Below are 24,793 nucleotides of genomic sequence, written 5' to 3'. Positions count from 1 at the left end.
AAATGAAATTTTACTTATCCCTCCTGTGTGTGTGTGTGTGTGTGTGTGTGTGTGTGTGTGTGTGTGTGTCTGTGTGTGTGTGGTGTTTCTATTAAAATCTAGGTAACTGGACTGGAGAGATGGTTCAGTGGTTAAGAGTTCTTCCAGAGATCCTGAGTTCAATTCCCAGCAACCACATGGTGGCTCACAACCATCTGTAATGAGATCTGATGCCCTCTTCTGGTGTGTCTGAAGACAGCTCCAGTGTACTTATAGATAATAAATAAATCTTTAAAAAAAAAAAATCTAGGTAATTCAGAGAACCAAGAAAATGTCACACTGCCATGTTTACGCTGGATAATATTGAGATTGTATTGTTCAGGGCAATCCTCGAGCATTTTGATATAGTGAGAAAGCATTATCAATTTATGGAAGCCTCAATATAATAATGAAAAAATCTTTTCCCAAACATTAGCAGAGCACATTCAAATATCACCTAGTTATAACAACTATGAGGCTAAATAAATACAGAGCTTGATAATGCAAGGTGGAACTTAAGGCCCACTGGGTACTATGGAGCTCACCATGGTTCTTGGCCACTGCCTGGAGCCCAGCTTCTCATCCTTATGATGACAGAACCTCCCTATCATGACACCGAGGCCAGTCCTCCTGTCGGTCTGTCCCTCCTCGAGTTTTACTAACAAGGTAAATGTCTCTCTTTCATTGAAAAAAAATGAAAAAACTCTGGGCAATATGATAAATACTTTTGCCAAGATCCTACTTCTCATTCGTTAAGACATCATTTACTGAGAGCGTGTTAAGAACAAGCTGGGAATATAAAATAATATTCAGCCTCTTTTGTGAGTTCTGAGCGGAAAGCAGAGAAGAGACAAAAATGAATAGCTCAAGCCTCTGCTCTATCAAGCCTGATAAAGCAGAGAGCACTGCATAGGAGACAGGGACCCAAGACCAGGTACTGGAGTCCGAGAAGAGAAACTTTAGGAGGTGGAAAATTAGTTCCAAAGAATAAATTTGCAAGGCAAAGAGCTTCTGGGCATAAACAAAGTGCCAGGGAAGCAGACTGACACAGGCTGTAGGAGCACTTCCAGTGCTAGAAAGAAGGCATATGGAAGGGGACCTGAGAAGGACTACACAGGGTCCCATTTAGGAACAAAAGACGTGCTTAGGTGTCACGCTGCAGGGCTATACCTGAGAGCAGAATAGGCGGTACTGAGAGCTAGGAACAGTTCCGTTTGCTTCAATTTTCCACAACTCATTTATGCTTACTCATTTTAAATCTCCCAAGACCGGCACACACAAGGCTATACCTTCATACTGCCAGCATTAAATGACAGGGACAGAACCGACATAGCCTCTGCCTTCGGCTGGGTCACAGTGTGACAAAGGAGCCCAAAGAAAGCAAGCTGGAGGCAGGAAGGCTAGGCACAGAGGAGTTCAAACATAGTCTAAGCTTCCATATCTTATCTCCTGCCGTATGGTGCCAGAGGCGAGCTGCCCCACTCTTACTTTGTAACCTTTACACAGACATATCTCTGGCCTTGTATGTAATAAGTAAACTAAGCTACCATTGAATAAACACCAATGAAGTAAAGAGAGGTAGACGTCGTTATCCCTTCCACAGCATAAGCTCCTGCATGGTAGAGGCTTTCTAGCCAACTAATCCCTGTGCCACGCACACAGCTTTAAATCTAATATGTAACATGACCAGTGCAAGGCAGGATGAATGCACACATGCACTGTCTCTGAACAAGGACGGTGCTGGAGTGAGGGAGCTCCATCAAACACATAATTCCCAGAGTCTCGTTCCCTCCATGACCTTCGTGCAGGGAAGGAGAACATTGCTTAGACTTTCTTCCTCGCCTGCCTCCCCTCCCACTTCTCCAACTTCCAGATAACAGTTCAGAGATGTCACTCACAATGTCTTCTTTGGCACGCAAGGCAGGAAAGTGCATTACAGTGACTACAAAAGAAGTTTTCCAACCACAAAGATTTACTGAACTCCTCGTGAATTGCTGAATACAGGTCTCTATTGGTGGTTCCAGGACTGGGTTTAGTGTTGTTTCTATAGTATTATTTAATCACCGAATAATGAAAAATTGCTTCAGACAGGAATAACAGCATTTGGCCCATAGATGCACACACATAAAAAGTTGGGGAAAATGACTAAGTAATTCTTCCAGGGGTTTACTGTGGGCAAAACCCCTAAGCTGAACACTTAATTTTTTTTCTGTCTGACCAAATAGAAATATAATTATCCCTTACTAGTACTATCTATGAAGAATTTTTTTCTACTAGCATATTCTGACATTCCTTTTCCCGACTCTCCCTGGATGGGGGTGGATGTCCAACCCCCTTTTATAAAGTTATGTGTTTCCAAATAATCCCTGCACAGCTCCCGGAATACTTTACATCGTCTCTGGAGGATTGCGATGCTTCTCCCAATGCTAGTGCCACAAATAGCTGTACCATGTAATAATGACAAAGGGAGAGAGAAGTCTGCACATGTTCAGCGCAAACGCAATTTGCTCTCTTGGTGTTTTTGATCCAAGGTTGCTTGAATCCATGGATACAGAAAACCAACAGTACTTAACTGTTTAAGGACTTGATTCATCAAATGGGAGACATAATTTTAGCAAAAGATAAAGAACTAAAAGGGGATGTTTCTTCTTTTAAGACTCTAGAAAGTGACTGATTTCCAAACGCCATGAGTATGTACCAAAATACTTGAGCACTTTAAAAGCTGCCTGGCTCTGACCAGGGACACACCTACCTCCAGTCCCAATGACACACTTAACTCTTACAGACACAGATCTCCACTTCTTCTTTAAATGACCAAAAGAATGCCCCCGAAGAACACAATCCCTTTTCTGGATGTACTCCTCTTCCTCCTTGGCAACTCTACACAAACTCATCCCCACCACCTCTTCTGCCCTGGAGTTGAGCCTTAAGAATGAGAGCAACGGTATTCCCAAGGCTTCCAGATCAGCTACCCAGCTGCCCACCAAACTTTGCCCAGCAAGCACCAAGATACATCCACTGTGCATTTTCTGCCTATTACCATGTTTTAGTTTCAAAAGTTTGGTTTGGGCTCATCTGTCATTTTCTGTGAGGGTAGAATGGTGGGTTGTGTGCTACAAAGAGCCCAGATGGTATTTATGCTCTTCCTCTGCCTTATTTCTACTCAAGAGTGTTAATCATAGTGGTTCACCCTGCATGGTCATCAGGGGCAATGGCAGGGCTTCCTTCTCCACACTCTCCACTCTCCACCCTGCCATTTCCTCGATAAGTTTGTTTCACCTCAAGTGCAGAGCAGAAACGAAGCCTGAGCTTCCAACATGACGCCACCACTCCAACATAAGCACACAAGCCCAAGAGCAGTCCAGGTTTCAGTGTCTCCAGCTCTGTCCAAATGGGTAGCGTGGAAACACACCCTGTCTGTTCCAAGCACTCTCAGTTGGACCACTCTGTTAACTAGTGTTTAACAGGCTAGAATCTGTTTCAGAAAACTCTCCTGAACTCAGATAAATGATTCCACCCTCCTGATTCAAATGCTCGTCTTCTAAGGCTCTCAAACTGGCATTCCCTCCCATGTGATCCTGAATCCCAGAGTCATTAAACCACCCTAGGGAATTTCCCTTCTCAACTCAGCCCTCTTCAAATAGCTCAGACTCGGCGTTCTCCTCCAGAACTAAAATCCCGACTGTCTCTTTCCTCTTCTAACTCTGGTTCAGCTCTGACATCTCAGTGTTTCTAAACTAAGTTACCTCTCCACTCCCAAAAAAATAATGTGCTTAAAAGTGCCTAAGTTCCATCTGCTAAATCTAACTTCATTTTCAGCCTGATGAAGAGGCAAGGCAGCCCACAAGAAGACTTAAGAGGAGGAAAGGGAGAGACTTCGGGGTTTTGTTTCCTGAGGGAAAGTCCCCAAGTTGGCTTCCTTGTAAAAGACTTTGTGAATATTTTATATACTTACCTGTCTTGGACTGTTAATTCAGCAATGTTTATCCTCTTGGGAGATATCACCTTGTTCTAAATCAGTGTTCCAACCATCCACGTGAGAGCTGTTCTACCCATCTATGAGAGAGTCATTCTACCACCTCATAAGGGGCAGCCTCATCCTTACAGAGGCGGTACTTTTGCGTTGGGCAGTTTTACTGCACTTTTGGCCTATGCTAGCACAGCCACTCAAGAGGTGAAGGCAGCAGGATCAGTTCAGGCACTCCTCCTCTGCATGGAGAGTTCAAGGATTGCCTGCAGCAACATGAGACCCTGTCTCTAACAAACACAGAAGGTAAACTGAGTCAATCACATGGCATGTGAGAATGGATACAAAAGAATGAGTCCAGACAGGCTGCCCACAGGAGTTATATTTAAAAGAACTGCTCTTGTGTTTTGATTTGATTTTTAAAAAGGAACTATACTTTCCTTTTCTACATCCAAACTCAGAGAAAGACCCAAACTGCCAACCCAATAGAAGAAAAATATCGTACTACAGTACAACAAAACACAATGGTACTAAAGTGTATTTTTTGATGATTATAATTTTCTAAAAGTATTTTAGCTTATTAAACTCCTAAGGTCATACACATTCATAGCCTAAATATTCTTCGAGCTGCATTTTAACTGGAAAAGCTATGTCTCTACTGGCCACTGACAAAATATCACTGTGGCTAATCAAAATGAAGGCATCTGTTCTGTACTGACGAGAGCAGAACATGAAATGAAAGGTTAAAGGTCCAGCTTCAGAGCAAAACATGGCACACAGACCCAAGACTCCCTCCTTTAGACCCATGCTGCCATCCAGAAAACACGCTCCCATCGGTACATACTGGCCCGCCAACCTCGGTGTTCACAGATTTCATATCTTGTCACTCAAAAATAAATATTAATCTTTATGGTCAGGTATAATCACTTAGTGGACAAAATACTTCAAACGGTACTTCACGTGTTACATTTCAAGGCATGATAAAAATACCCACATGACTTGACTGCACACTCTAGTAATTGAGCACCAGATTTAACAAGAAATGTTTTCTATCTTAAAAGCTCACATGCTAGTTACAAAAAAAAATTCAACTTGACAGAGGTACTGAGTTAATACTAGCATGTATGAGGCCCTGGGTTCAACTGTCAGCACTAAAATTAATTAATTAGCTAATCAATTAATTAAATGAGTGTTCTTTTGACATTTTAGAAATTTTTATTACAATGCCCTTAGTACAAAAGTGCTTGGGGTCATATCCAATATCTTTGGACCCCATTATCAAAATCATAATGGAGACTCTACAGTTTATTGAGGCCCACCAGACTGGCCTGAGACTCACCCAACAGAATAAACACCATGAACACCTCTCCTTTTACCAGACAGATATGGTGCTGATGGGCACTGGATGGTGGGCTAGACCAGTGATGGTTCTTTTCACAAGTGACTGCAGAAGCCAGGGCTGGAGACAGGGCATCAGAAAGCAGATAAGAGACTTGGGGAGACTAAACCATCCCAGGAAGGAAAAGGACTGGATTCAGCTTTGAAAGTCATATCTGGGAAACTTTGGCCCTTGTGGCCTGGAAGCATCATTTTGGAATTTAATTGCAAATCGGATGTACTGCCAAGGACTACCTTCAGAAAAGTTAACGACAGCGATACCCAGAAAGTCTGGGGCACCAACATGCTACCAGAGGGCCAGAGTCCTCCTCACTAACAGCGTTCTTCCTGGACTGGGAAAGAGCTCAAAGGAGACTAACTCTACCTAGCGCCACTTCTTTACCAGTCTTGGCTACTGAAGGGAACGCAGTGAGGCACAGGCGCCCCATCTCGTTCTTTACTCACTAACTTGTACGTGTATGCAGAGGCAGGGTCAAGGTCATTTACAAGGGCTGGGGCCCTGGTATGCTCACCTAGGATGACGCACTTAAGAGTGGGGGCTCTGAAGCCCTCTGGAAGCCTGAAAAACAGGAAAAGGCCTCAAAGCCCCCACAAGAGAATGCTAACAAACATGACAATGTACTTCCTAACATCCAGAAAACGGAGAGAGACAGCGGCTTTGGCTAAGGGAGAGTGGAAAACTGCAAGATCTGAATCCTAAGCCATAAGCAAGGCCAGAGGCCAGGAGGAAGCAGAGGAAATTATGGGGGCTAGGAGGAAATTATGTTATTTCCCCTCTCCAAAAATGAGTAAAACACACAACTTGGAGGAAAGAACAAATACACAACCGGGGCTCTTAACTCAAACCCAATTAACCCTCGGGTATTTTTAGTATCTCTTTCAATAAGGAAATTCTAACAATCATCTTTTATTTCCCAATTCTCATTAAAATAATCACATCTACAGGAACAGCCTTTCCAGCTCAAGGTAAACACAGTTTAAACAAATTGTTGGCACAAATGTGGCAGAACTTTAAATGTATTATTTATTCCCTTATTCCAAGTTGGCTCATTCACAGCCAGCTTCTATGACCCTATTATAGGCAACTGAGTCCTGGAGACTTAGCCCGGTAGAGTCCGTCTAAAGACCCTTCCTAACCAAACTCTCTTTACCAGCTGGAGGACACATTGGGCTCTCAGGCCAAATGTTTAGGTTGTTCAGAAAAGCACGACCTCCATGTTTCCACATTCCAGTATAAACTCTAAGGACCCCGTGCAGGTGCTGGGTCCAGAGGGCACAAGGGCTCAGACATCACAGTTTAGCACTAGCCAGGTGGGCCACAGGAAGGCCACTCTCAGGAGACAACGCTGAGCTGGGAGACCCTGCACACTAAAGAGGTGCAAGAAGCTCTGACCATGGTAATCAGAGTTTTGGGGTGGAGGAGATGGCGTTTGAACTAGAACCCCAAGTACACTTTGGGGAGGGGGGTTAAAAATTCCTCAACAGAAAAGAAGTCCAGTTGTAAAAGAAAATTAGCTTCTTAGTGAGCTTGGCTCACTGTTAAGCCTCCATGATCAGAGTGAGCCCTGAACAATGTCTGAAATGTAGCCAGTGCTCAGAGAAGGACTGGGATGCTAACTAGAGCTAATGACTCAGTTTACATCAAGGTTGAAAGAATAGGAAAGTAGCCACCTCGCCAGGCCCCATGAGTTCTGTCCCCCAAATCATGGTTGGAAAGATTTCTACAAAGATGTATGTGTTTTGCTCCATCACAAAGGGTAGCAATAGTAGCATGTCCCAGGATTTCTCAGGCAGCCAGAACTAACCGGAAAGGAAAAAGGACAGCCCAACAGGCGCTCTCCAAACACAAGGTGTTATACTCATCTATTCGAATTAGGATGCAAATCTGGGACACATCATTTAGACTTCCATGTCTTAATTTTATAGAGAAAATATATTGGAGTTGAAGGGCAGTGTCAGAGGACTGCAATTAAGATGTGGAGAAAGAAGCCTGTGTCACCAAACAATGAAGTTCTAGACTCAAGCGGCATCAGGGTCTCCTGATGTAGACAAGCCCTTCTAGAAACTCGCTTCCTTCCCTTACTCCAGAGACTGGTCTCCTCCATGGGAGCTTACATCACGCACTGAGGGAAGTTCACGTTTCGAGGTCTCTTCTGCACATTATTTGGTTGCTATGTTTTATGGTGGTGTTTTTTTTTTTTTAATTGCTAACATGTCTACATACCAAAAAGTCTACCATATAGGCATGAGTAGACCCCAAAGGCCAGACACACCCTGCCTGTTTCCCTGCAGTTTTCCTCTACCACGCAGGAGCAATTATAAAAAGAGAAACAGGCACGCCCTCCTGGAGAGTCTTAGTAACCCTCCTCCTCTCTGCACCCTGGCTAAGGACTTCAGGAAGGTTGGGAGTGCGGCCATGCCTAACGATCTAGAACAGGCAGTGCGAGACTTAACATGGACACGAGCGTGCTCTCACCCAGAGGGCCTCAAACAGTTTTTGCATGGTGCCACACACAACATAAAGCTCCAAAGTGAACCCCAATGCACAGCTCTGGAGCATCTGCTTGAAAGCTTCAGTCATAGCACCATGCATAAGTGGCCTTAAGAAAATAACTAGAAATATCCACCTATCAGATTACATATATATATACCTGAGAGAAGACATACTTGGATCTGGAAGTAAGTAGACAGTCAAACCGACCATCCCATGCCTTCATCAGGAGACAGCATCTGAGAAGAGATCTGGCCTAAAGGCCTGTGAGAAACGACCTATGCACTTAACCTAAGATTTCAGAATGAAGTCCTGAAAATTAGCAACAATAGTGCTATAGGAACAAAAGGCCCCGCCTGGTCAATCCTTTCAACCCTGAGGTACTCCAGAGAGGCATACAGTGTGCCGTGCACAGCACCTATGAATGTTTCTGTTACAGAAAGGAAGATCAAGGCAAGTTTATGCCCTAAGAACAAAAGTTCCCAGTTTGTATAACAAGAGAAGTCAAGCTAGCAAAGCCACCCCATACAGAACCCAACCTAAAGAAGCTTCACTTCTTTTTTTAATTGGATATTTTTTATTTACATTTCAAATATTATCCCCTTTCCTGGTTTCCCGTCCATAAACCCCATATCCTATCCCCTTCCCCCTTCTTCTATGAGGGTGTTCCCCCACCCACCCACCCCTTCCGGCCTTCCTGCCCTGACATTCCCCTATACTGGGGTGGGGGGGGGTGCCCAGCCTTGGCAGGACCAAGGGCTTCTCCTCCCCTTAGTGCTCAACGAGGCCATCCTCTGCTACACATGCAGCTGGAACCATGGGTCAGTCCATATGTACTCTTTGGAGAGTGGTTTAGTCCCTGGGAGCTCTGGTTGTTGGTATTGTTGTTCTTAGGGGTGGCAAACCCCTTCAGCTCCTTCAATTCTTTTTCTAACTCTTGCAACGGGAACCCAATTCTCTGTTCAATTTTTTTCTTTTATTGAATTTTTTTAATTTACATTTTAAATGTTATCTCCTTTACTGGTTTTCCCTCCAGAAACCTACTATTCCACCCCCCCTCTCCCTGCTTCTATGAAGGTGCTCCCTCACCCACCCACCCACTCCCTCCCACCTTCCCACCCTGACATTCCCCTACACTGGGGCATCGAGCCTTGACAGGGCCTCTTCCCATTGATGCCGGACATGCAGCTGGAGCCATAGGTCCATCCCCGTGTACTCTTGGGATGGTGGTTTAGTCCCTGGGAGCCCTGGGGGATCTGGTTGGTTGATTGTTGTTCTTCTTAAGAGGTTGCAAACCCCTTCAGCTCCTTCAGTCCTTTCTCTAACTCCTCCATTGGGGACCCTGTTCTTAGTTCAATAGTTGGCTACAAGCATCCGCCTCTGTATTTGTCGTGCTCTTGCAGAGTCTCTCAGGAGACAGCTATATCAGGCTCCCATCAGCATGCACTTCTTGGGATATGAAATCGTGTCTGGGTTTAGTGTCTGTGTATGGCATGGATCAGGTAGGGCAGTCTCTGGATGGCCTTTCCTTCAGTCTCTGCTCCACACTTTGTCTCCATATCTCCTGTGCCACTGGAATTCATCTATGGACACATCAGCATCCCATAAGAACCCTATGTCTCGCTTCTCTCTTCTAGGCCCTACAGATTCAGAGGCACTTGTGGTTCAACTGAACAAGCATATTAGATGCTTCACCATCATAATCCTGTGCGAGGGGACCCTCCATGTTCACCTGCTCTAGAGCTTCCTTACACACAGATGCTGGCCTAAGCTTATCAGGCTTGGTTTTTCAAAACTCTGTATGGAAACTTCAGTGTTATATTCCTGTGTTTATGACACTATTTTCTACAAGGAAGTTATGGGAGATATTCATTATGATGTTTTGCATGTCCTAAGTCCCCTGAGAGAAATCTCCCTTTAACCCCCAAGAAAAACTTTCATCCTCTTGAACAAACAAGACACTTTAATCCCATATGCAAAACTAACTTTATGACTGATCGCATTTCCCCTTCTGCTTCCACAAACAAGGCCATGAAGAGGGTAAGGTCAATCACTACAGAGAGCACCATGGTACTAGCTTTCTCTTAGGTCTCAACTACTTTTGACATCTCCAGGGCTCTGACTTTCAAAGCTTATATACATTAACTGTAAAATCATAAGGTGTCTTTAGTCAACTATGAATATGAGATGATAGAATAATTGGTCAAAGGGACTACATGCAGATTTTTTGGGGGGGAGGGAGAACACTGGAGGGTGGATAGATGGATGGACACACACACACACACACACACACACACACACACACACACATCTACATTCACATGCATGCACAGGCTCACCAAATAAAGAGGATACCCCTCAAGAGTTAACACATCGCTAAGAATCTTCTACTGTTCTGACTGGTTCACAGAACCCGGAAGACTTGAGGTAAGTCCACTGAAATGGACTCGCTTGTCTCCTCACACCCACCTCCTGTGACAATCTCCAGTATTAGTCTCCTTTCTTTCTGGTGTTTGTTATTGCTTGTTTGTTTTCCAGTTCCACATTCAGGGAACTGCTGCAGCATCTGGAGTCAGACAGACTTCAGGGAAAAACACTTTCATGATCACAGTATCAGCCCGGCTGGATAAGCTTTTTTCTTTTCTTTTCTTTTTTTTTTTTTTTATTGACTAAAAAAACAAACAAAATTCTTCTCTCTGTAGTCCTTTCTAACAGTTTTATTTCTTCATCATCTGTGTTTGACTTCAGCCGTATTTGGAAGGAAAAATTCAATTTACACGGTCTTTAAACACAGCTTTAAACTCCCAAGTGTAGAGGAAATTGACTTTTACATATTCGCCATCGGTCTGGAAGAGTGGGATCTAAAAACATTAACACCGACTTCAGTCTCCAAGCTGGTTAGAATTATGGGACCAAAATTCCAGGAGATGACTATGTGGTGAAAACAGAAGAGATCAGCACCTCATAGTCTAAAAATCCCAATAGAAATACTAGTTTCAAGAAAAATCAATAAGGAATTCGTGGGAAAAACCAGATTACTGCAGCAATGTATCATGCAGTTACTCACATCTTCAAATAATAACATAAAGTCGGTTCATTCTACAAACAGCAACTAACTATGATGTTGCTGAAAACCTTGGTTCCTAGTAAACCAAGGCTAGCTCTTCAGAACAGTAGTGTGAGGCAAAAATCTAAGAGCAGAAACATGGAAGATGAGCCAATGGTTTTACTTCTGCAAGAATGTGTTCAAATGAGGCTGAAATGGAAATACAAACATGCACTGTGATTACAGTTATAAGAAAAAGAATTCAAAATGTTTTAAGAGCACAATACACCATCCCGCTCATGCTGAAATCTATGCAAAAGCCTTTACATGGCTCCTGTGAGCTGAGTTAACAAACACTAACAACTCTACACTAATGACATGGGAGGCAGAAGCTGGGGTGAGATCCTGTATCCCACCTTGTACTCCTCTTGCTGGCACAAGGGAAGATTGGTTCCCAGCTTCCTTTGCAGTTATAGTGAGCCCACATGACTATGCACAGGCCAATGAGGAAGGTCCAAACAAGCCCTTCTCTTCTGTCTCAAGCAGCCTTATAAACCAGGTGCTCCACAGGTGATGTAAGCAGGATGAAAGAGAGCCTGAAGACAGCTCTGTGACACCTACCAGACTGGGTCAGCATCTGGGAAACAAACTTTTGTCATGGCCAGCCTTAGTTACTCGAAAGCTAATTCCCTTATCACGACCCCTTCCCCCTTATAGTCCATTACTAGATCTCAAGTACACTATAATCTTGAATTTTCACTACAATAGAAATTTGTTGGCAGTCAGAACAGAATAGCTGAACATTAAAAGCAAGTATTTCCTGACTATATTACCACATACCTAAAGGTAAGGCACACGTATCTGATTCAAAATATTAGAATTTCTATTAATCATGACTTAAAGGTTTGAATTCGTGTTTGTATGTGTGTCTCATAAGGTACACAATGCATTAGGACACTGGTACTGGATGGTAACAAGCATACTAGGTGCGTGTTAAGACCAGTGATCATGAAGCAACTAAGGAAGAGTAACATTTTATCCTCACTTGGAGATGTTTACTCTTGTAAAAGCCCAGTACATAAATAGAAAATACTGAGAAAGATCAGACTATGTACAATAAAGACCCGTAAGATCATGGCGCTGTGCCTGGTAAGGATGGCAGTGTCAGCTTCTTGCCCCAGATAGTACACAGGGCTGCTGCGTGTTGTGTGTGCAGACTGTGGCAAGAAGCACTGACTGGAATGGTAGGCCAGAAGAGGCTAATGATGAAACAGACTGCACATGTATCAAACAATTCCATTTCCAGAGCCAGACTCTAGCCTATATTTTAATTCTCAAAGTGATATTCGGTGATCAGTGTCATCCATGTGCAGTCATCGATGGAAAATGTCCCTAAGTACAGAGAGTGATAAACAATTTTCAAGTTGTAAAAAAATCTCAAGATACTGTAACTATATGCCTGCAGGACAAAGTTGCCATTTCCCACCCTAGACACAACGCCACTTAGATGAATGCTACCTTAGGAAAGGAAGCAGTGTTCAAAGCAGTAGATATCATCATTTTCTGTGGGTTTTAGGAACAATGCCCAGAAAGTATGCATGCAGATTTCCACATTTCCTTCTTCCTTCTACTCAACGTTCCAGGTAATGAGTAACCAGATAGCAATGACTCACAAATCTGACGTCACCTCAAACAGCTACATGTACTCAGCTTACAAATTACACCCTTAGTGCCTTTATACTTCAGCAATGTTTTCTTTAATAAATCTGTATGGCCTTGAGTGAGAATGTTCCATTGGAAATGCCTGGTTTTGTGCACTGCTCTATTTATATGAGCAAAGTATGCACAAGTACCTGCTGGCTAAGGCAGCTGTGCACACGTCACCACCTAGCTAAAGATGACAGAGGGCAGATGGACGTGACAGCATCTTCTGAGCCCTAAGCAGCTGGCAGCCTACACCTCCCCAACACACATGTCCATCCTGAAAAGCAGCCAGATCCTCCCTCTCCAGATCCTTTCTAACTCCACACTGTTAAAGTGGACAGAGGAAAAAGGCTTGGTAGAAAAGATGTATTTTCTAGCTGAGTCCTCTGGTGCTAATTTTTGTAAAATTAAGCTAAGCCATTTGTAGGATATTCTTTTTAGTCTTGAAGCTGATGACTCTCCCCGACCCCATGCACCCAGGTGTTGGACACCAATATCCAAAGAGAAGAACTTTATACACACAGCAAATATTACCTTTGTAGAAGCCAATCAGTATATTTTGCATCAAATGTTGCCCCTCCTGATTGATACTATTATCCATCACTAAATCAACTAGAAATTTTGTCAGAAAACATAAATGAATTAACACGTTTACACTTGCAAGTTATTTGCAAAGTAAGTCATTCACCATTCATTCATTAAAATATTACATACATACACGTTTGAGCATATTCAACAAGTCTGAATTTTTTTTTCCAGTTGGCAGTTGAAAGTTGGCAATTCTTTCCAGTCATAAATTGCAATTTTCAAGTAACACCTGTTTCCAAACTCCACTCACTCCTATTCCTTTAGAGTAGCCATCCCTATCCTTCAGTCCTCCCAATGACTCAAACATATGGGTATTCTGAATGCTTTAATAAAATTAAAACTGGTTCCGCGTGGACTACCAACCCAAGGCAAACAGCTTTTCCTAGCACCCTGGCTAGGTGTACCCTGGCCAAAGACAGTACTTTTCCGTTTGTCTTCCATACAGCTAGTCATTAAGACACCTACTTTGAGAATCCCTTAAGACTCCATGCTTGTAGCACTTCCCAAGTCTCTGAACACACTATGTGTGAGGGGCTCGATTCCCTCCTTATCTCTAAACACGTGCAATTGGCTCTCTGTGCTCACAGGTTTCCTCATCTATGAATTCAACCCAACACCAAGGATGAAGATTTGAAAGAAAAACTACTAAACAGGAGCACACTTCCATTATTCTTTAAATCCTACAGACTAACAATGGCTTGTACCACATCCCTGCTGCATTCGGTTTTGTAAGTAATCAAGAGATGGTTTAAGATGATTTAAAGTAAGTGCAGGGCAAGGTAGGGTTATGAGTCTATGCTCCATGCCTTCTTTATATGGACCTGAGCCTTGGCAGAACTGGGTATCTTGAGAGTTCTGGGGCCGAGAACCCATGGATACACCAAGAAATAATTATATGCTATTCCATTACACTGGCAATATACAGCCAACCCTGGCCTCCTGCTCCAGCTCTCCGCTTGTCTCCCCTCTTGTCCTCACTTGCTAAGAGCTGGAGTGATGCTTTTCATGGTGTTCAGCAGGTAGCTTCTCACCTCACCTCACAATGTGAGAGGATGATCCTTGGAAACAAATATACGCCTTCTACACAAAGTTTCCAATAATAGGCACCCAAATGTACTCATTCATCTCTAAGTTTTATGTTGTGTTTGCACCATACCAGGCATTGTTGTGCTTGCTATGGACAGTTAGATATGCAGAACAAACTTCCCTAGCTCTCTTGGAAGTGGCGCTCTAGCAGGAAGACAAGCAGTAAATGAACAAGCAAATGAACACACAGTGGCATGACAGGGATGACAAACTGAAGAAAAGGAGGTTGCTATACCATGAGGAATGGGCGTGGGGGGACTGCTCTCTTAGGTGGTACATGAAGGAGCTACTCTGATCACTGAAATGTGCCCTGACTGAGCACATCAAGTGCAAGTGTCACTTCAGTGAGGAAGGGCAACGGGAAAAACACAGGGCAGGTTCCCATGGCAACAAGGAGGCCAGTCCCTGGAGAAAGGAGTTCAGAGACTAGAGACAGCACCTGGGAGCCATCCAGAGGTGTGAACAGCAACAGAAGGTACCTGCTGAACACCTGTGGAAGGCATCGATCGATTGCTTCAGCCCTTAGCATGTGAGGACAAGATCATGGGAGACAAGCAGAGAGCTATAGTGAGATGGGAGATAGACCAGATGATAAACTGGGTGTGGCAGGGGGACATGTGTGTGTGTGTGTGTGTGTGTGTGTGTGTGTGTGTGTGTGTGTGTGTGTGTGTGAGAGAGAGAGAGAGAGAGAGAGAGAGAGAGAGAGAGAGAGTCGGAGAGATAGAGAGACAGACAGAGAGAGAGAGACAGACAGAGAGAGAGAGAGAAACAGGCAAGAAAGTTTTGGGCTGTGAATAATCAAAGGGTGGTGCTGGCACCACCGCAGCCAGGAAGAGGAAAAAGAACAGGGTCATCCCAAGTCTGGGCTATAACATGCTGAAGTGTGCAATGCCTTTGAGAGCTGGGGGGGGATGCCAAAGAGCTGAGTGCAGTCCAGCTGTCTGTAGATGAGGTTGGGAATCCAAGTTTGAAAGAAACAACACCAGAGCACAGCAGGCATTCGGAGCCCAGTGGCTTTTCTAAGTGGTTGTCTGAGAGCCAAGTCCCACTGAGACAGCAATCAAAAAGAAGATTCATCCTCAGGAGCCAGAGGGTGGGAAAACAGGCGAGTAGAGGCCAGAGAACCAGACTTAGAATAATTACATGAAGAAGTCTGTCACACTGCCAAAGACAACGCAAGACTGGTCCCTAGATCTGACAACAAGGAGGTGACACGTGATCTTCACAATACTCTTTTAGTCCTGACGGTTCAGTGGGTAGAAGGTAAGAGGAGCTTAATAACTATTTTCATGAAACAGAAAAAATTCAACAAGTTGTCAAAAAAAAAAAAAATAGAGGAAACCTAGGGATGAGTATGTCTAATTTTCTCAGTCTTAAGACAAAGGAAAAAGGAAAGTGAGGTGCGAGCATGACAGCTAGGAGGTGTGGCCAGAAAAGCACGGATACCAATGCTGGCAGAGGTGGGGAAAGGCTCTAGACGGCACTGCAGCAGAGAGGAGTAATAGACTCCTTAAGGTTTTGAGGGGTCCACCTCAAAGTAACCCCATTGTGGGACAAACGAAGGTACTACCAAGGAGGAGCTGGGAGGCTGAGTCAAATGCTTCAGGGGACAGAACTTTTGAACTACTTTTAAAAAGAAGCTAGCTGCTTCAGGTTTCTAGAACACCATATCCAGACCCCATTAAACATCTAGCTCTCAAGCACCCTAAGGCATGTGGAAGATGCACATACATGTACGTTCTGGCCCTTGCCTCAGGTCCTGGGCACTCTGAAAACCTTCGAAATTTCCTGAGTACTAGCAGGTCTCTTATTACTCATAAAACGGCCTCTTTCACCCTTACCTAAGGTGATGCTAGCATATGACTCACAGTGGGTCCCCTAATAGCTTCAGGATGGGGTGTTCAGCACAAAGACCCAGCCTGCCATTGACAGTGAAAACTTGGGCCCACTCCACACCTCCAAGAAGTGGGGAGTAGGGGTGGGGTGGGGAGTGTGTCTAGAGACCAGGTCTTAAAACCCCAGGGCAATGAGATGGCCAGGGGCATGGAGGGGATTCCAGCTGGCAGGATACAGAGGTACAGGGAAGACAGCATGGTGGGAGAGCATAGGTTCATTCTGGCCCGGAGCCCTTCCCATGTGGCCTGTTACTCAGTGGTTTTGAATGCATCTTCTCCTTTTAATACATCAGTAAGTGTTTCTCTGAGTTCTATGAGAGGCTCTAGGAAATTCTCGAAACAGAAAGGGGCAGGGTAACATTTATAGATATAAATGTGTGGCTACTGGAAAAAAAAGTGAGATTCGGAAAGACACGGATGGTATTTTATGGGGAAGTCTTGTTGGACAGTCTGTGACCTGTAAAGTCTATGCTATTTCTAAATACCTGAGTATCAGAACTAATTGGATTGTTAAACGTCCAGTTAGTATTAGAGAACCTAATGATGTTTGGGGGGGGGGGGATCACACACTCTGGTGTCAGAATGGCACTTACCCCACACCTACATTAGATATGGGAATTCCATGAGGATCAACGGAAGAGACCAACTCAACATTGCAGTTTAAGTGGGACAAAAGAACAAGACTATACTCTATACTTTGTTAACCGACGATCTTAGATGCAAAAATGGGGACGGGGGAGACAGCCACCCTCTTGCTTCCTCTAAAGGGAATATTCAAGATCCCACAGGTTCCAACTTACGACAACTGAACACAAGTTTTAAAAAAATAAATAAAAAGCTCCCTAGAGAACCCACACCCAACAGAGGGGTCCAACTGCCACCTAAACTCTCTCAAGTAGCTCTGCGCCCCTGTGAACACAGAGTGACTGAGCGAGAGTCAAAGGGACCCAGTTCTGAGGATGGGAGGTTCCATCTGTACATGGTATATGGTACTTAGCAGGCATCTAAATAACATGCTGAATGATGGAGTCAATACTGCTCCCGATGCCTTTCTGACCCTGGAACTCTACTCTCTATGCATGTAACAAGCTTCCCACCTTCTGAAACCATAAGACCATGCGTTCACGGCCCACTCAAGCATTGCAACCCTCTGCAGTGACACTAATGAGACAGGATGAACCAGGATGCATCCTGCTTTCTGTGGCCTTTCTTTGCCTTTTGTAATTATTAATTTCTTGGCGTCTCCTGCAGCGACCGTACGTCCTTCACCACAAACTCATGTATACATCTGCAGAACTCAGCATATCCTAGGGACCTAAATCATGTTTAGTGGGAGAGAGTTCAAGTTCTTCCACTTGATGACTTTGGACTCCTCACAGGCTGGAACTGGCAGGAACACACCCTGAACCACAGAGCAACAAGCCCCCTTCTTGGGCTGGCATAATGGAGCCTGTTCCCCTTCACATGGGTTTCAGATCCTGCAAGCCCATCTCAACTCTTAAGCCTGAGTCTCCCAAGTGCAGACTCCAAACTCACTTTGCTCATCTCCCCAAAATGGTCAGGACTGCTGTTGGCCAATCCCTACCCTGACAAATTCCAACTCTGTCACACAGGGCCTACCCACACATCAGAGCAAAGCTTCTCTGAAAACCAATGGAGTAGGAACGGCACTCTCCATAAACCCTTAAGGAAGGGCTCCCTGAGAGTGCTCCACCTGCCTTGGTGTTGAGGAAACAAGGAACTAGCCCTTTCTGAGGCTGGGGCCTTAGACCACTCATCTAATGAAACAGAGCGTTTCCCCAGACTGTTGTCGAGTTTCCCAAGTCCTATCAGAGACCAGCAACACGACAGGAAGTAGTCTATTTTGTTGGGAACCAAATTTTACCTTTGAAATTTTATCACTGAAACTACCTCTAGGCTGATGTGAACATCTGATGTAAGCTCAACTTTACAAACGGCCTTTAGATTAAAGGCTTTCAAATCCCAGATGAGCATTTGACAAGAAACAATAAAACATCTCAACAGATATCTACAGTTAAGGTTAGGACTCCGAGACTTCCTGGACGTACTAGAAAGTTTCTACTGACAGACACATTCTTACATCACTATAACTTTTACGACAAAAGTATCTGGCTGGCATCCCACTGACTTTTTCACTTTTATCATAAAAACCTTCAAAGTCTGGAAGAAGAATAATTAGTGTGGCATCCCTCTACTGTTTGAAAGTTGCTCCAAGCAGCACACTGGGAAGTCTCTGCAGCACTTGCCAGCAACCTTGATGACCAAGTTCAATTCCTGAGACCCACATGGTGAGAAGAGAGAACTTACCTCCTGTAAGCTGTTCTCTGACAGCCATGTATCCCCCAAGTAAAATAAGTAACTGTAGATTTTAAAAATAAGTAGCCCCAGGAAGGTAGCAGACATCTGGGGGAAATTGATTTTCGAAAGTGAGATCTCAATGTGTGGAGCGGTTTTAGAAGTGGAGAATGCATGGGGCCATCAGACATGCCTGGCTGTGGACCCAGCATCAGAAGCGACTGACTGAGCCAGGGCCACTGCAGCAAAACTGACACTAGAACTCTGAGATTGCCAGTCGTTCTAAACCAAGCGAAGATCTCCAAAGCTGGAAGGCAAACACCGTGTCTGCCTTCTCTTCACTATGACCCACACCATCATGTATGAATGAATGTGAAATAATGGTTTTGGCCATTTCCAAGATGGTGCTGCTATGAGTGAGTGTTAATCTGAAGTGTCTGAAACGGAGGGTGGGGTCGGCACTCTGGTTCCCTCCTGCACGTGTCACACGTGCACGTCAGAGACGCAGAGAAAAGGCCTCAGCCCGGAGTCTCCCACGTACAGGTTCACATGGCTTCAGAGAATGTGACGCCAGAGATATACTGTAAAGATACCACTGAAAAATCATGTTTTTTCTTTTTTCACTAAAGTCTCATTCCCTTTCCTTTTCCCTATCCCCCACGACCTGATGGTGTGCAAAATTTCAGCCTTTTGCGTACATTAAGTCAAAATGTTATCTCCCCAGTGAAAATGAGAATTTTGTCCTGTTTGTTGCTGCATCCCGGTGCCTCAAAGGGGGCAGGGAGCACAGCAAGTGCTCATTAAATATTTACTCAGTAAATGAATAACATTTCTAAAGCGGGAGAGTAGACAGTGTGATAGACAGGAAAGGACAAACTGCTTCCTACACATTGTGTATTAGAAGGCACGAGAACAGCTAAAGGTTCACTTGCTCTAAAAGGAGAGTGAGAGCGGCAGTGCAGCAACTTTAGCAACGCCCCCGACCCACGCCCACACTCCTCAGGGAAAGATCTCTCCATGCCACTTACCCCACTAACCATTACAGAAGCACAGGATGCAACCTAGAGTTCATACTGTAAAGACTGTCATAATCACGGCGTTCATGCTGTGCCATAGGGAAAAATATCGATCGTTGTAAACGCACGGCAGCCAGGTTTCTTGCAGAGGACCATTAGCCTAAGCTGCGCACGCGCAGCTTCATCGTTTCCACATTCTCAGATAGGATCAGAATGTTCTTGATAACATTTACCTGGCTCGCCTGCAGTGCAATAAAATGACAGATCAACCAAGTACTCGGGACACACGGGCCACCTTGCTACGTCATTCTGCAGGCAAACAGAGGGCTCAGAGGTCACAGAGACACGTCTGTATGACTAACAGGAGCGCTACCTAAACTGGCCCAGCGAGCGACTTCCGAATCTTCTAGGTGAGGGGTAATAAAAATTTCAAAGCCTAAAGTCATTTTTTTTTTCAATTTTCTACTTACAAAATGGAAAGACTGTTACTTCAAATAGTGCTTGCAAATATTAGCGCAATATTAACAACACAACTTTATCTTAATTCAATAAGGATGTGTTTCCATTCTGAGTTTATGTGGCGAGTTCCCTCCAAGAGGCTCTTGGGCAGCATGAACAAAACGAACCACCTAAAAATACTGAAGAGTCAAAGGGCACTATAAGGACAAATTGCCTTCTGATAAAAATGAAATTTTTCATCATGGTACATGACATCTGACTAAACGCCCCTGCCATAGCCCAGGTTTCTATTCCTGCACAAACATCATGACCAAAAGCAAATTGGGGAGGGAAGGGTTTATTCAGCTTACACTTCCACATTGGCAGGAGCTGATGCAGAAGCCATGGAGGGAGGGATGTTACTTACTGGCTTGCTCCCCCTGGCTTGCTCAGCCTGCTTTCTTATAGAACCCAGGACCACCAGCCCAGGGATGGCACCACCCACAATGGGCTGGGCCCTCCTCCCTTGGTCACTAATTGAGAAAATGCCTTACAGCTGGATCTCATGGAGGCATTTCCTCAAGGGAGGCTCCTTTCTCTGTGATAACTCCAGCTTGTGTCAAGTTGACACACAAAACCAGCCAGCACAACCCCCCATCCTATGGAAAAAGAACTTGTTTTCAATTATGTCAGTTATGAGATTAAGCGAAATGGGATAAAAATTATTTTAAATGCCTTTTGCTTTCTAGTTATTGGGCTCTTAAAGTAAGAGCTTTGGGAGTCAAGCAGCAGGATAAATTTCCTAACTTACAGAAATTTCTAATCCAAAATCATGTCACTTAGGGCTGAAAAGCTGGCTCAGTGGTTAAGGGCACACTGACTTTTCTTCCAGGGGATCTGGGTTCAATTGCCAGCACCCACATGGCAGCTCATAGCGATTTCTAAATCCATTTCCAAGGGATTCAGTGCCCTCTTCTGAACTCTATAGGCACCAGGTATGCACGTGATTCACATCCATGCACGCAACAAATGTATCTAAAGGAAAGAAAAGACTGGACACAAGGAACCACAGAGAGAACTGGTAGTATGTAAGTCCCACGGGCAATTCTGCTACCTCAGGAAGAAGGTCACACAGGATCTGACCGTGAAGTGGGGTTTAACAATCACCACAGGGCACAGGTAAGAGACATAGAAAGGACCCGGGATGGCCTCCTAGCTCAATACTTGGTTCTATGAGGAAGAACAGAATTTGAGGTTAGAAGACAGAATTGACGCTGGACCACAGATGAGTAGACCAAAGAACCTGTCTAGTCAAAGATTAGTCAGAAGCTCGCACAGGCTGCCCGAAGGGAAGGCCACATGGTCTGATTACAACAGAGCTGCCTGACTATGGGTGATAATGGAACCAACCACAGCAACATCTATAGACAAAAGTCCAGTGAGTCTAGTAAGTAGATCCCTATGCGGAGTCCCTCCCAGTGCCGGTCTTGCCCAGTGGGAGGAGCCAAGACAGCCCAAAGCTTTCCTTCTTCTCATCCCACTCCTTTCCTATGGATGAAGTTTGAGATCTGAGGTGGTTCTCTGGGGATCGACTACTGAGTTGTCTGAATTGTGCCAAGCCCTCCTTAGAATATCATTTAAAAACTATTACCAAAGAATTTTAAAATCGCATTAGAAAGGAACCGCATCTTCCCGAGAGACGCCCTCCAAGGACCCCAGGCTCAAAAGTGTAGCTTTTACATAAAGGGGATGGCACTTCCCTTCAAGGGAACTGGATGTTTAAGGGACCAGATATACCATAAATGCAGCAGTAAAGTGTTTTCAGAAGGATTTGAGGTAAGAAATCCTATTTTATCCACTTATATATTTCTTACATGGAATGTAGACTTTGTTTGTTTGTTTGTTTGAAGACAGGATTTCTCTGCAGTAGCCCTAGCTGTCCTGGAACGCATTCCACCAGGCCTCCACCTCCCAAGTGCTAGGATTAAAGGTATGTACCGCCACTGCCCAACTGGAATGTAAATATTTTAACTGCTTGAGATTTCTTTAAAAAGATAAATCTGAGGCATTTTCAAACACAAGAATAGAGAAAACACTCTTGCAGTCGGTGAGCTCACACTCTCAATGCAGTTTGGGGTGAGTGCACAGATAAGTGGTCAGTGGCCAAGCACAGCACCTGAAACTAACAGCCCCCCCCCCGTTTTCTTTTAACTTGATGATTAGCATGTGATTTTATATGACAGGGGCGGGGGTGGGGGGATGCATGCCAGGGTCTGCATGTGCAGGTCAGAGGACAACTCTGTGACATCGATTTTCTCCTTCTACCTTATGTGCACTGTGGGTACTGATCTCAGATCCCCATGGTGCTAAGCCATTCTGCTGGCCCAAACCAGATTCTTGAATTAATTATAATTAAAGAGCATTAAAAATCACCCTGTAACACAAAACTATCTGAGAACAGCAGCCTCGGTTGTAGTACAAAGCCTGTTTCAAGATACTGTCAAAATCAAATATTCACAAGGAAAATGCTAGGGTCATACACCAAACCAAGTAGATGTCCCAGCCTGATGGAGGCGGCGGCGGTATTTAGAAAAGAGCATGAAGAGATTGGCAAAGAGTCTCACACCTTATCATCCTAATTACTCTAATCCTCACGTCTACTGGCAGCAGCAGTCTGTTCTTACTGGGCCATGGAGCCTCTCGCCAAGCCCTGTATGAGACTATCTGGGTATCAATCAGGTATTTCTCCCTCAACACAATCCCTAAACTAAAAATGCTTTCCCACTGCGCAGAGAAAACTACTTACTTTCTCAGAGATAAAGCCTCTTCTGGTGATCTGCTCAAGACTGCAAGAGGCACCAGAGAGCAAGCTCTATGCAAAGGACCTTCACTGTCACATCCCACATTCCAGATCCACACCTCACCTGGCAGATTGATAATCCCTGAGCAAATGCTAACCAGGTTAACTGTGAGGGAAGCAACAGACCCAGCACGAGCAAAGAGGAGATGAGAGAGGGTCTGACACCGTCTGAGATTTGAAGAAGGCACTGGGGCTACTCTGGGGTCAAGGGAGAACAAGCAGGTGTGGACGCAAAGCTGCAGAGAGGACGTGGTGGGAATGAGTGTGAGCACAGGAAGGCAGCCAGACGCAGGGAGACGGGGCAGAGGCCGGAAAACACACTCGCTGGCGAAAGCCACAGCACCAAGGTCTTCACAGGCTTCTTTTCTTCGGCACACTGGAAATCCCTTAGTGCTGGTGGCACTGCTTTCCATCAGGGTAGCAGTGCCATGCTGTCCCCTCCAGGAATGGTTCAGAGACAGGAATAGAGTCAGACAGTCCAAGGCGTGTCCTAGAACAGCCATCCGGAGAGATGGTTTAAAACTGCAAATGGAAATGTGGCTTTTGGGATAGATAGGCCGTGGATGTAACCTAAGGCAGGGTCCGCTCCTACAGAGGATGTGAGGCACAAGAACACAGGCAAACCTGAGGAAACACACATCAAGAAGAAGAGTGGGGAACTCGTTTCCAGATTAGAGCCCACAAGGGCTCTGCCACCAACAGATGTAACAACTCCCCTCCTAGTAATAGCACCTCCCTTGAAGAACTATTTTGGGAATGAAGTGAGTTGTCATACACGTAGTCTTTAGGGTAATGCTGACACACAGTGTCAGTCTCGGGCTGTACGAGCTGGTCTGCTCAGTACTGTGACCACTAAAGCAAGAATCTGAGTCTGCAGCATAAAGCGTAACCGTGGATGAACACCACTTGCAGCTCCACATCCCTCACTGAGTGAGCTATACTGCGGTGGATAAGAACAGCCAGAAGCCCGTGGGAAGCTGGGCTCCCAAAGCACGGGCTTTTCCAATATGGTTTCTGAGTATGTCTCTGGGACCAGACTTTGAACACGACTTCAAAACCTAAGACTTAAAACAAACGTTCAGGCACTAAGTAAAATGCTTTCCTGCAAGGGACCTAGAGGAATGATTATAATTATAAAATGATGAGAGCAATTTCAGATTTTTATTTTTCTTAGGCACAGTGAGACTAGACCACTGGCAAAACCTACTTGATTGGGAAAATACAGAGTGCTTGGTTTTTAGTAACTATTTTCACATATTTAAATACTTGTTTCCTAACAGCCCCACATGTCCCTATGAGCTGTATCACCAAGAGAAATGAAAATACGCACCTAGATACTGAGATAGACAGACACTCCATTAGACAGATACCTGAGCATATATGTGTGTGTGTATATTCACATATAGATATAGATATATTCCTTGATTATAAGAGCTCATTTTTCATCAAAACTGATAGGGGTGATCGTTAATCATGAGAGAAAACACAGTTGGCATTCGCTAAAGTTCTTCCGTTTCAGAACTGAGCTTCTTGGCTCCGGCACACTGTCTCTGTGAGCAGACAGCTCTGTGATCTGAGGTCTGATGTGTGCCATCACTTTGTAGATTGTACAGTGGCAGCCCTGTCATCTAATGGCCAGCAGCACCCTCTTACCTACAAGTGCGACAATCAAGTGTCCTTAGACATCATCAACCTCTCAGCCCCGGTTGGAGAAACTGCTGAACATCTGAACCACAGGATCATGGCTTAACCACTTTCAAAAGCCATGCCACTACCACTAACACAACATCCCAATGACAAATTAATCTTTCCCTCAGCCCAGACGTTTTCTAAACTATTCTACCTTAGCATTTCTGCGCACAGACAGTAAACATTGAACATGCATGTTCGTTTATATGCATCTCATGATGAGCTGGGGTTGTTTTCAACAAAGCATACGTTTTTGACGGGAGGGTGAAGGTGTTTTGGTA

General features: G+C 44.6%; 1 protein-coding gene across 15 annotated transcripts in view; it reads right to left on the bottom strand.

The window, feature by feature from the left end:
• Nucleotides 1–24,793, bottom strand: part of Myo1b (myosin Ib) — a 161,712-nt gene that overhangs the window by 83,018 nt on the left and 53,901 nt on the right.

Source organism: Rattus norvegicus, chromosome 9, assembly GCF_021556685.1.
Source record: "Rattus norvegicus strain SHRSP/BbbUtx chromosome 9, alternate assembly SHRSP_T2T, whole genome shotgun sequence".
Taxonomy (NCBI): Eukaryota; Metazoa; Chordata; class Mammalia; order Rodentia; family Muridae; genus Rattus; species Rattus norvegicus.
The sequence above is the reverse complement of the archived record's forward strand: the minus strand, read 5'-3'. Positions and strand labels throughout refer to the sequence as shown.